Below are 13,328 nucleotides of genomic sequence, written 5' to 3' on the forward strand. Positions count from 1 at the left end.
AGCTCCACTCTCAGTGAGTTGTCTGCTCCAGATTCTCTCCCTTGTGCCCTGTCCCCACACCCCTGTGGTCACTCTCGCTTCTTTCTTTCACAAACAATTAAATCTTAAAAAAAAGTACACAGGGGTGGGGAAGGTTGTGGGAGAATAAGTGAAACAAGAATGATAAAATGTTGATAATAGTTGAAGCTAGGTGATGGACACCTGGGTTTTTTTTTTATTATATCCCATTCCTTTTGTGTATGTTTGAAATTTTCCATAGAAGATTAAGAATAAATATTATAGGAAAGCCTGAATCTCTTTCCATTCCTAAATGTATGAAATAACTAGAAGAGAACATTTTTTTAAAGGTTTTTAAAAAAAATTTATTTGACAGACAAAGATCACAAGTAGACAGAGAGGCAGGCAGAGAGAGAGGAGGAACCAGGCTCCCCGCCAAGCAGAGAGCCCAATGCGGGGCTCGATCCCAGGACCCTGAGCCAAAGGCAGAGGCTTTAACCCACTGAGCCACCCAGGCACCCCTAGAAGAGAACATTCTTGCTGTAACTTTCAGAAGAAAGGATCAGGATTGGAAAGGCATCATTTAAAGCATAGATGGAGGAAGAGAGGCTCCAAGGGCAAGGAGGTAGAAGGAAAAGTGGTTTTGAGTGGTGTTGAAAAGCCAAGGAGGAACATAGTTTCAAGAAGGAAGGAGTATAAACTATATCAAATATTGCAGATGTCAAGGAGGATTAAAATGACTCTACTAGGCACAGAAAGTAGAAGGTCGCTCTTGACCATTGTAAGATCAGTTTCAGCGGAGATGAGAAGACAAATTTTCTAAAAAGCTTGTCTTTGAAGGGGAGGAGAGATGAAGATGGTAATCCTTCTTTACCCTCCAAAGAAACTAGGGCATGTTTTTATGCTGAGGGGAAGTTGCCACTTGAGAGTAGTTGGCAATACAGGGGAAAAGAGGACTCACTGACAGAGTCCTCTTACTATGAGAAAGCATATTTGTAACAAGTTATATGTATAACCCACTGAAGTGGTTATCTTGTTTCACTGATCATAGCCAGTTTACTTCCCTCCTTTACTGTAACTTCCAATTGTTCTGGAGTACACTTTTACTCATAAGTCTCACACAGCAGATCTCTTTATCTCACTGCTTACCAGTTGAAGAAGCAAGACTTTTTTTTTTGGTAACTGCGCTTGAGGCACACCTTTTGGTTCCTGAATAAAACTGCTCTTTTTTTCCTCTAAACAAAAGTCTTCACCACAGAAATTTAGAAGCTCTCTTTCCTGCGTTAGGACTCGTAGGACTCTTCAGTTTATTTGCAGCTCCTGTTTCCAAAACTTACCATCACTCAACCTACTAAAGACATACACTGAAACTTCTCAAGAATTTGTCTCTTTCCTACCATTACCAACATGAGGGGTGGTTTAATCTGTATTCTCCTCTAATTACCGTTCCAGAAGTTCTTATAAGCTTTTAGAATCTCAAAAACTCAACTACGTACTGATGACACTGACCAATTTCCCTCTGAATTCCACGGAGTAGTTGAACCAAGGTAAGAACTGGATATCCTACATGCCAGGGCAAGCTTCTCATTCGCAGGATTATGGGGTGGGGGGCGCGGATATTTTGGAAGTGAGGACAGAGGAGAGCTGATAAACTCTTCTTTCGCAGATTTCAGGGAGAACTGAATGCACCTGATGCCAGCATGGCAGAAGAGTTAGACCGCCGAGCGCGGCCAAGCTAGACTAAGGCTGGGACTCAGGCGGGGTACCGGGAGACTCCGCCCAGTACAAGCACTCGCGCGCTCCCGTGAGAGCGCGCACGCGTACGCAGTACTGTCTCGCGCAGGGTCGGGCCTGTCAGGCGGGAAATCTCGCGAGATCGGAGACTGGGATGACTGTCGGGAGGAGGGGAGTGGTGTTGGGGAAGGGGGGGGGGAAGCCTGGGCAGCGGCCGGGCTCTGTGGCTTCAGGGCTCGGAGAGAGAGAGGGAGGGTGGCAAAGATAGTGAGTCGGTGCCGCCGCCTGTCTGAGGAGAGAGGAGGGGTCCCGCTTGCCTGCGCCCTTCGAGGGCCGAGAGCGCGAGGCGCCCGCGAACCTCTGAGGCCTCCCGGCCCCTGGGGACCCCGCCCCGCCGCCGGCCGGCCGGCCCGCGGCCTCTCTTCCCTTTGTGAGCGCCCCCTTCCCAGGGGTGGTGGTGGTGGCGGAGAACTGTGCGTGGGCCCGCCCGCCGAGGGGCCGTGGCGGGGGACGAGAGGGCCTCGGCTGTGTGAGGACGGAAGGCGGCCGAGGCCCCGGCCGGTTCCCCCGAGGCGGCGGCAGCGGCTCCCAGCACTTCCCCGCGCCATCTTAGCTGAGCCCAATCTCTGAGGGCGCCTCCTCGACCCCGGTCGTCCCCTCGCCCCCTCCCCCCCGCCCCTTGTCGCAGAGCTTGGGCTGGGCGGCTTGCTGGGGCTCGGGGGCGGGGGGGGCGGCGGTCGGTCGCCAGGCCCCCTCCTCCTTCTCCTCACTCCTCGCCCTCCAGCGTAGCGGCCACCCGAGCGCCGCAGGGGGCTGCGCCTGCCTACTCCGCCCCAGACCTGTCGGCGAAAGGGTAAGGGCACCTCTGCTTTGGGAAAGGGAGACATGGAGGGGGCGGGGAAATTCGGCCTACTCTGGCCTCTCGGTGAAGGGAGGTGGGGGTGGGGTAGGGAGGGAGACAAGGAGGGTCTGTGATTCTGTGGGTGGGGTGAAGAAGCTGGTGAGCTGGGCGCCCTCCCGTTTTGAGGGGCAAGAGCAATTACATTCCTCTTTCCTGAGGGTCACCGGAAGGGGTGGTGGAAGGGGATGTTTCGAGGAAGGTGTGGCTCTCTTGGGGAGACTGGGTTGCTGTGCACCCCGATTTAAAGGCGCGAGGTCCCTTTCCCTTCTGATCCTTCTGCTCCTCCCTCTCCTTTGTAGTGTCAGTATTCTTGGGAAGGGTAGCCTGCTGAGTGGCTTCCACCCCGGCTCAGGAAATCTATACTCGTATAGGGGTGATGGAAGCGTTTCTCTCCCCCTACCCTTCCCCCCTTCCCCATCCTTTAGTCTGCTGCAATGCTGCAGAAGTCCAAGGCAGTTTCTTCATACACAGGCCCTTGTATACACTGAAGGGAGGGGGAGCTGGAGAGGGAAGTAATGGCGCTTCCCTTGGAAAGGTTACCCTTTTCCCTTTGGTTTTAAATCGATAACAGTACGGGTTTATAGTCTTCCCCTGAGATCTGTCCCTGGGAAGTGTATCTATTCCTGTTGTTATTGTTGGGAGATACGGCCTCTCGAGAGGGACCCTGCCATGTTTGAACAGTTCTGATGTCTCTTCTCGCTCTCTTTTAAACACTAGATTGACATTTTTTTTGGTGAGGATGTTGGGTTTTCACTAGGATTCAAATAAAATAATTTTGTACTCTTTCTTGTCCCTTTCCTTTTCCTTTCTGTGACTTTAGTAGTTCTTGAAGAATTATGAAAGATTAATGCATACAGACAGGCCGTCTAATGGACATTTCTCCCTGAGCTGTGAATTTTTAGGGTTCATACCATTTTGTATAACATTAGAATTGGAATTTTCTAAAATGATTAGGATACAAACCTTCCTATAGGAATGCTTTTTTTTTCCCTAAGGAAATGAGAGAACAGACACTAATTTGCCTAATTATGCTGTGATAGGATCTGTGTTATGTAGTCAATAAATCACTTTTTCACTTCTTTTGCTTCGTGTCAAATTGTTTAAAACAAATCATCTTATCTGTTTTACAGTAGTACTTGTTGGTTTTGTCCTTAGTAGAGTAGAAGTAAATAAAAATAAAAATTTTAACATTCTAGAAGTGTGTTGCCAAGTGCTTTTTGTGATCAGAGTAATCTTGAAGTTTGTTCAAACTTCTTTAAGTATTTAGATTTACTGATGAAGTGAGTTCAAAATGTTTCATATATGAATGTTCGAAGATTAATTTATTTTGTTTTTTGCAAAGCAACAAAGACTAATATATGTACAGATCTGGACTGTTTTGATATTTTACTCACAAGTTGTATTTGGTGTTTAAGCTTTGCTTAGTGGGTGACTTATTTTAAAATATTTCTGAATGTCATGTATACTTAATGTTCATCAGAGCTTTTTTCGTGTGTTTGTTGCATTTTGAAACCTGTTTCAAGACCGGGATTTAAAGATGTTAGTAGTGTTAGGCATTAATTTAATTTCTGTCCTCTAATTTCATGATTTTGATATTTCACTAATGGTATGTTAAGTCATTTTATTTTTCCTCGGAAAGTAGAATTCTTCTTGCTTTCTTTATTCCCTTTTTATTTTTATCTGAATTCATTTTGACTTAAACAGCACTTCTCATTTGAATCTTTATTTTGTGGCACAAAGCTGCATGTTGTGGTGTGTAGAGTTTCCCTTTACATGGGAAATTCTGCCATAAAGTCTAATTCTTTATGTTATGGTTTGTTGTTGATAATTCATATATACTAGTATGTATAAACCCAAGCATACTGCTCAGCAGAGAGTGACTGTTTTTGTCTTGGAAAGATGCATGCAGAGATTTGTCAATAAAGGCTACAGAGCTTAAGGGATGTAAAGAGAATATAAGTAAACTACTTGCCGTATTTCAAAATGCATGCTAGAACTAAGAGATACTCTTTTTTTTTTTTTTAAAGATTTTATTTATTTATTTGACAGGCAGAGATCACATGTAGGCAGAGAGGCAGGCAGAGAGAGAGAGAGGAGGAAGCAGGCTCTCCGCTGAACAGAGAGCCTGATGTGGGGCTCCACAGGACCCTGAGATCATGACCTGAGCTGAAGGCAGAGGCTTTAACCCACTGAGCCACTCAGGTGCCCCTAGAACTAAGAGATACTCTTAAGGACAACTAAGAAGAAACCCTGTTTTCCATAGCTTGTAGGAATGCTAAAAGTGGTAAAATATGTTCTTTATCAGTTAGATAAATTCATTATTGGGAAGAACTGCCTGAGGGTTATTTCAGCTGACCTTGATGCCACTCTTAGGATACTGAGAGCTGTTAAGTCTGGGTTTGATTGATTTCAGTTTAGTTTGGTACTTATGTTTCTAAATAGTTCACTACAAAATGGCAGTGTACATCACTTCCTGTTCTTTCACAACTGACTCTTTCTCTGGATTCCCTTTTAATGACTTAACTTTTGGCATTCTGATATCTGATGTGTTAATTTGGTTATAATTCTCATGTTTTATAAATGAAAGAATTCCTAAGAATCAACTGGGTTTAATAGCCTAAGATTATCTTGACAGTAACTAAACTTCCTTGCAAAACTGAAGGATAGTTTCTCAAACATATTTGAACTATGAGAGGTTTTAAAGAAATGTAACAGTGTACAGGACCAAAAATATGAGTGAACTGAATGGAAGATAATTACTGTATTTTCTATAATACAGATTTGGGAAGAACTGTGGATATGGCAATTAATTGATTATGTTTTAATATTAAGTGGGCTTTCTGTATATCAAGGCACATGCATATTTGGTCCCATGTTATGATGCAATTCCATTAATAGAAAAGAAGCTGACCAGAAAGACGAGGTGCTCTTTAAAAATTTTAATTAATTAATCAATTACTTTAAAAGTGGGCTCCACACAGAGCCCAACATGGGGCTTGAACTAATGACCCTGAGATAAAGACCTGAGCCTGAGATCAAGAGTCTGACAGCCAACTGAGGCACCCCAAGACTGGATGCTGTTATCTAAACATAAAGAGTATACTTTATTTTAGTAATTTGCTGGCACTTAGTGGATATAAATACTTAGTAAATCCAGAAATTATCTAGGGGCCAGCTGTTGGCATTGAAAGTAGATTTTAGATTAGTCTGTTATTCACATTACCTGGAGATAGATTCTGTTTTTTGTTTGACTGATCTGTGTATTAAAATCAGTTAATTTTTTCTTTGTATCCCTTTTGGTTATCAATAGTGTCTGTTATAATAATTGCATTCATACTAATCTAGCCTATTAAAGGAGTTTGTTGTTCAGGTCAGGATCATATATGAATGAGTCTTTTCTGAAAAGTTTTATTTCTGTAGTCGAATCTTGAATAAAATTGAAATTGTTCTGTTAAAGGGAGGGCCAGCGTTATGTTTGTCTGCCTTTAGGTTTCTACATTTGTTCGTGGCTAGATTATTTTTTTATATTCTTTAAGATTTCAAATTCTAAGATGTAAGTGAAAAAGATATAAACCTGTATTATTTCATTCCATTACATTTCATTTTTATTTTTTTTTTTAAATTTTATTTATTTATCAGAGAGAGAGAGGGGGAGAGAGCAAGCACAGGCAGACAGAATGGCAGGCAGAGGCAGAGGGAGAAGCAGGCTCCCCGCTGAGCAAGGAGCCCGATGTGGGACTCGATCCCAGGACGCTGGGATCATGACCTGAGCCAAAGGCAGCCGCCCAACCAACTGAGCCACCCAGGCGTCCCATTACATTTCATTTTTAGATTAAAGTATTTTAATATTTACTCAGTGATATTTAAACACAGCTATCCTTTTTTTTTTTTTGAGTTTTATTTTTTATGTAAGCTATAGGCTGAAAGAGGGATTTGAACTCATGACCCCAAGATCAAGAGTTGCATACTCTACCGACTAAGCCAGCCAGGTGCCTCTAAACATAACTACTTTTTTTTTTTTAAGACTTGATTTATTTATTTGATAGAGTGGACACAAGCAGATGGAGTGGCAGAGGGAGAGAAGGGAAGCAGGTTTCCCCACTAAGCAGGAAACCCTTACTCCGGGCTCCGAGTATGGTCTCAGGCTCCCCTCCGAGGGCCCTGAGACCATAACCTGAGCCAAGGCAGACGTTTTTAACCAACAGAGCCACCCAGGTGCCCCAAATATAACTACCTTTAATTGGCCTCTAACTTACCTTTAAAGTTGAGAAGGGGCTGATTTTTCCTTTCAATAAACTTATTCAGTATCATAGTGTTATGCAGATTTAGAAGTAGATGAATTAATTCCATTTTAAAAGATATGCACAATTTAGTTTCTTTTTTCTTTTCTTTTTTTTTTTTTTAAGATTTTATTATTTATTTGACAGAGATCACAAGTAGGCAGAGAGAGGAAGGGAAGCAGGCTTCCTGCTGAGCAGAGAGGACCAACCCCCCCCCCCACCCCCCTGGTGCAGGGCTCGATCCCAAGACCCTGGGATCATGACCTGAGCTGAAGACAGAGGTTTTAACCCACAGAGCCACCCAGGTGCCCTCCCCCCTTTTTTAAAAAAAGATTTTATTTATTTGACAGGCAGAGAGGCAGGCAGAGAGAGAGGAGGAAGCAGCCTCCCTGCTGAGCAGGGAGCCTGACACGGGGCTCTATCCCAGCACCCTGGGATCATGACCTGAGCTGAAAGCAGAGGCTTTAACCCACTGAGCCACTCAGGCGCCCCCACAATTTAGTTTCTGAGAGAAGCACTGACAAATAATGGAATGGAACAAAATATTCTGATTTGCAGCCACTAATAATAATAGAACTGGCACTTAATATTATTATCTTAATTTCACCATTTATTAGTTGTGTAACTTTATGTAACTTTTTAAAGACTTTCCTCACCTCTAAAATGAAGATAGTACTTTATAAGATTTTTAGGTGTAAATGGGATGATCTTAAGTACTTAACATATTGCCTGATACATAGTAAGCTGTCAGTAAGTTGTTGCCTATCACATTAGCACTAGCTACTTAGTAAATGTTTACAAATGGAGTCTATTATTTAAGACTGAAGTACATTCCATAATTTTGATTTGGATTAATACATTTGGAGCTCAAAATATATTTTTGAAAGAAATGATTAGAATTTCTGATCAAGAGTAGCTTACAAACTTTGTACCTATTGCGGACTATATAGTCTGCAATAGATTTTCTTTTTTCCTTGTGGATAAAGCCTGTCCTAAAGAACAAAATTTTCTTTACCTTTGGTTCTTGATTTTTATATTTAAGAGTCAGTTGATGTCACTCTTCTTCCTGGAACTTTTTTCACCTTCCTTGCTTTGAAGGCATCCAAAGTACTCCTGCTCTCCTAGACTTGTTTTTATAGGTATCCTTTGTGTGTCCTTACCATGAAGTGCTTTGTATTCCACAATGCGTTAATTAACAAAATTTAAGGGATGATCATATGCCAGTAAGACATAATCCCTGCCCTGGAGGAATTCTGTCTTTTCATTTTTTCTACCTCTTGAATATTTTCTTGAAGTAGGAAAGTAAGAACTCCAATGGTTGTCAGTTCCTCTGACCCAGTGCTTTTCAAACTTTAGGTTGTGACTTATTAATGGCTTGTGAATTCAGTTTAGTGGGTCACAAAAACAATTTGTTTTAATGAAAAATAGTGGGGTGCCTGGGTGGCTTAGTTGTTGGGCATCTGCCTTCTGCTCGGGTCGTGGTCCTTGGATCCCCCGATCAAGCCCTTCATTTGGCTCCCTGCTCCTCCGGAAGCCTGCTTGTAAGTTCCCACTCTCACTGTGTCTTTCTCCATCAAATAAATAAATAAATAAAATCTTTTAAAAAATGAAAAGTAGTATGAAATAACAATGTGATATGTAAGGGTTAGCATTCTAAAGAGAGACTTTTGTTGTTGTTGTTGTTGTTGTATTTTTGTGTGTTCTGGATACACAGTTAAATTTTCTTGAAATTTCTTTTTCAAATCCTCCTTTTTACTTTTTGTTTATTTAGTTATTTATTATAGTAATCTCTACATCCATTGTGGGGCCCGAACTCACAGTCCCAAGTCATGCTTTACTGCTGAGCCAGCTGGGCACTGCAGCATCCTTTTTTCTTCAAATGTCTCTGAAGTATGATATTCTTGTTTGTTTGTTTGTTTGTTTTTCTTCCAGTAAGTCTACTTTTAGTCCCTCCGATTCTATTCTCTAGTCTGTTTGGTAGTTATGTTATACATATTTACCTTTTTTAGGCCTCAGCCCTTGTTAGAGAACTGAGGACTCTGTCTTAAAGATCCTGGGTAGAGGGATGCCTGGGTAGCTCAGTCAGTTAAACATCTGTCGTCTGCACAGGTCATGATCCAGGGTCCTGGGATCAAGTCCTGTATAGGGCTCCTTGCTCATTGGGGAGCTGCTGCAGCCTGTGCTTGTGCTTGATCTCTTGCTCTCTGACAAATTAAAAAAAAAAAAAAAAAAAAAGGATCCTGGTTAGGGTGCCAGCAATTTTTGCTGTGATGGTAACTTGGGTTTTTTATATTGATTTTTATATTGGGGAACCTGTGTTATCATATACCTGGAGTTGTATATCCTCTGTCTGTGAGTACAGTTTCTTAGGAGTCTCAGAATTTATTTTTTGGGCACCTGGGTGGCTCAGTTGGTTAAGTGTTGGGCTTTTGATTTCAGCTGAGGTCATGATCTCAGCGTCCTGGGTTGGACCCCGATTTTGGGCTCCATGCTCAGTGGGGAATCTTCTTCTCTCCCTTTGTGCCTCCCCCAGCTCATGCTCACTCATTTGCTCGCTCTGTCTTTCTAAAATCTTTAAAGATTTTATTTATTTGACAGACCGAGATCACAAGTAGGCAGAGAGGCAGGCAGAGAGAGGAGGAGGCAGGCTCTCCACGGAACAGAGAGCCCGATGTGGGGCTTGATCCCAGGACCCTGGGATGATGACCTGAGCTGAAGGCAGAGGCTTTAACCCACTGAGCCACCCAGGCGCCCCCCAAAAATTATTTTTTTAAAAAGGAAAACTTTATTTGAGAAAATGTCTTTTATTTTTATTTGGGCTATATGTGGATTTTAAAAATATTGCAACATATTTTAATAGGATTTACAAGGTGACTTTAAATATATTAAATAACTACATTAAGTATATTTTTAAAATTTGTGTGCTTCAGTACATGATATCTAACATATTCTTGTATTTTGGTTGATGTTTTGAGTCCAATTGTAGTGGTTAAGAGTTTCTAGTTCATATATATTTTTTAAGATTTTATTAATTTATTTGACAGAGAGAGAGAGACAGCAAGAGAGGGAATACAATTTGGGGGGGGGGTGTGGGAGAGGCAGAAGCAGGCTTCCCGAGCAGCAGGGAGCTACGTGGGGCTTAATCCCAGGACCCTGGGACCATGACTTGAGATGAAGGCAGATGCTTTAATGACTGAGCCACTCAGGAGCCCCTTTAGTTTGTATTTTTGATTGATATCTTCAAATTTATTTCCACTGAGATTGAGATCAGAAAAAGTTGATGAATAGCATTTACTAAACAGTTAGGTCAAGGTTTTTCACTTAAGAAATTTAGTGTCACTCAAAATTGAGAGAGCTTTCTCTTTGCTGAAAGCATCCATGTTCTTGTAAAATTATTTATTTACCTGTAACTGTACTTGATAACTGTACTTGATAAGCTGAAACTTTACTCTTTATTGTTGTATAGGAACTCTGTATAGTGCAGTGTTTGAATAATTTCATGCTGTGTATATGGTAGATGATGACTGTGATGTATGGACCATCACATTATAGGAGTATGGTATTTGTTTTGTTTTCTTTGGAATTCAAGGGGGTTCTGAGTCCCAGAGGATCAATATAACATGCTCATTTTCAGGTTCTTTACCTTTTGGGCGGGGGAAGGTCATAGGGAGCGGGAGAGAGAAAATCTTAAGCTGGCTGTGGCCAGATGCAGGGCTCAGTCTCACAACCGTGAGATGACCTGAGCTGAAATCAAGAGTTGAATGAATGCTTACTGAGCCACCCTGGTGTTGCTCAGATTCTTTACTTTGACATGTAGTTGTTGGTGCTAATTTTTCCATTATCTAGAAAAGCAGAAATAATTTGAAAATAGAGTAATGAAAAGATCCTTCCTTTTCTTTTCAGTTTAGGTACTAACAAATATTTTTGTGTATTATGTGTGAATGTTCAATTCTATAAAATAATGCTTTAAAACTTTAGAGTAAAGGGATTTTAGGAAGGAAAAGATGTGAGAATTTTCTGTTTAGGAAAGAAATGTCCTGTAATAAACTTGGTTATTAACAATGGAAAGTATACGGGGCGCCTGGGTGGCTCAGTGGGTTAAGCCGCTGCCTTTGGTTTAGGTCATGATCCTGTCAGGGTCCTGGGATCGAGTCCCACATCGGGCTTTCTGCTCGGCAGGGAGCCTCCTTCCCTCTCACTCTCTCTGCCTGCCTCTCTGCCTACCTGTGATCTCTGTCAAATAAATAAATAAAATCTTTAAAAAAAATTCTATAAAATAATGCTTTAAAACTTTAGAGTAAAGGGATTTTAGGAGGGAAAAGATGTGAGAATTTTCTGTTTAGGAAAGAAATGTCCTGTAATAAACTTGGTTATTAACAATGGAAAGTATACGGGGCGCCTGGGTGGCTCAGTGGGTTAAGACTTCGGCTCAGGTCATGATCCTCAGGGTCCAGGGATCAAGCCCCGCGTCGGGCTCTCTGCTCGGCAGGGTGCCTGCTTCCTCCTCTCTCTCTCCCTGCTTGTGATCTTTCTCTGTCAAATGAATAAATAAAATCTTAAAAAAAAAATAGAAAGGATAGAATCTGGATATGTTTTTGTTTACATGACATTTTGCTTGAACTAATTATACATAAACATACAAATGTATAGTAAACTGATTGGAGAGAACCACTGTGTTCAAGAATAGCATGGCTTCTGGGGCACCTGGGTGGCTCAGTGGGTTAAGCTGCTGCCTTCGGCTCAGGTCATGATCTCAGGGTCCTGGGATCGAGTCCCGCATCGGGCTCTCTGCTCAGCGGGGAGCCTGCTTCCTTCTCTCTCTCTCTCTCTCTGCCTGCCTCTCTGCCTACTTGTGATCTCTCTGTCAAATAAATAAATAAAATCTTTAAAAAAAAAAAAAGAATAGTATGGCTTGGAAGAAAATAAAAATACTGATATATGAATTTTGTTTTTGTAATAATGTATTAGGTAATTCCATAAGTTAGAAGAATAATTTTTTTTAGGATTTTGTTTATTTATTTGACAGAGATCACAAGTAGGCAGAGAAGCAGGCAGAGAAAGAGAGAGAGAGAAGGAGAAGCAGACTCCCTACTGAGCAGAGAGCCAGATGCAGGGCTCAGTCCCAGGACCCTGGGATTAGGACCTGAGCCGAAGGCAGAGGCTTTAACCCACTGAGCCAGCCAGGTGCCTCTAGAAGAATAACTTTTATAAAAGTTTATTACTTAGTGAAAGATGTTATTCCAAAATCCTAAACAATGGATTGTTACCAGATGAATTTTTTCTTTCTCTGGCTGAATACATATACAGTAGATGATGTTTACTATTTAATAAGTAAATAAGGGTGGTGGGGGTTTCTTGGTTTATATTTTACTTTGATTTTGCATTTAGTAGTTTTAGTATTGGAATTGAATTTGATTTTGTGCCTGTAAGGAGGACCAAATGTGATTTTTGAAAAAACATTTTTTTAAATCAACAGGAATGGACCTACTTTAAAAGTTGTATGTTTTGAGAACTTTAGATAGGAATCAAAAAACTTTTCTTTATCAGATTTGAAATGTAGATATTTTGTTTTATTTTTTTTTAAGATTTTTTTTTTTAATTTTTTTTTTTGACAGACAGAGATCACAAGTAGGCAGAGAGGCAGGCGGGGGTGGGGGGGAGTAGGCTCACTGCTGAGCAGAGAGCCTGATGTGGGGCTCAATCCTAGGACCCTGGGATCATGACCTGAGCTAAAGACAGAGGCTTTAACCCACTGAGCCACTTAGGCTCCCTGAAATGTAGATATTTTAATAATGTGTAATTCTTTAAAAGTTTTGGATAATGCTGTTGGATAATTACCCTCGATATTTTACTCTAAACAGCTAAATTTAACAGGTATCTAGTTAATTTAAACGTCTTGGAAGTACAGATTTTCATTTAGCCCTCCAAGTGATGGTGTGGAATATATTAGGGTATGAATGGTGAAAGATACACCAGAAATATGTTTTGTGATGGTCTTTGAGGTGGTACAGCCAGTCATTAAGAATAAAATGATTCTGGGGCACCTGGGTGGCTCAGTGGGTTAAAGCCTCTGCCTTCGGCTCAGGTCGTGATCCCAGGGTCCTGGGATTGAGCCCCACATCGGGCTCTCTGCTCCGCGGGGAGCCTGCTTCCTCCTTTCTGCCTGCCTCTCTGCCTGTGATCTCTGTCTGTTAAATACATAAAAAATCTTTAAAAAAAAATAAATAAAATGATTCTATTTTTGAGATATGAAATGTTCATTAAGTAACAAAAAAATATACTTTTGACAATTTGTTAAGGTACACTATTATTCTACTAAATTATATTGGATTAGAGTTAAGTGGAATGGTATCCCAAAATTTAGTATCCATTATTTTACTCTACCTTATTCGGGTGGCACTGTGATATGAAATTAA

The 13,328-nt window shown here is 41.4% G+C and overlaps 1 protein-coding gene across 3 annotated transcripts in view; it reads left to right on the forward strand.

Annotated features, from left to right (window-relative positions):
- Positions 1 to 1,897: 1,897 nt before the first annotated feature.
- The window catches only part of TAOK1 (TAO kinase 1), a 173,962-nt gene continuing 162,531 nt past the window's right edge, over positions 1,898 to 13,328 (forward strand). For all 3 annotated transcript variants that reach the window (XM_045069951.1, XM_045069950.1, XM_004746938.3), the window contains exon 1: positions 1,898 to 2,584. The gene's annotated coding sequence lies outside the window, so the exon portion shown is untranslated. The remainder of the gene's footprint in view (positions 2,585 to 13,328) is intronic.

The sequence above is a fragment of the Mustela putorius genome, unplaced genomic scaffold, assembly GCF_011764305.1.
Source record: "Mustela putorius furo isolate JIRA1106 unplaced genomic scaffold, ASM1176430v1.1 tig00003962_pilon_pilon_pilon, whole genome shotgun sequence".
Classification (NCBI taxonomy): domain Eukaryota; kingdom Metazoa; phylum Chordata; class Mammalia; order Carnivora; family Mustelidae; genus Mustela; species Mustela putorius.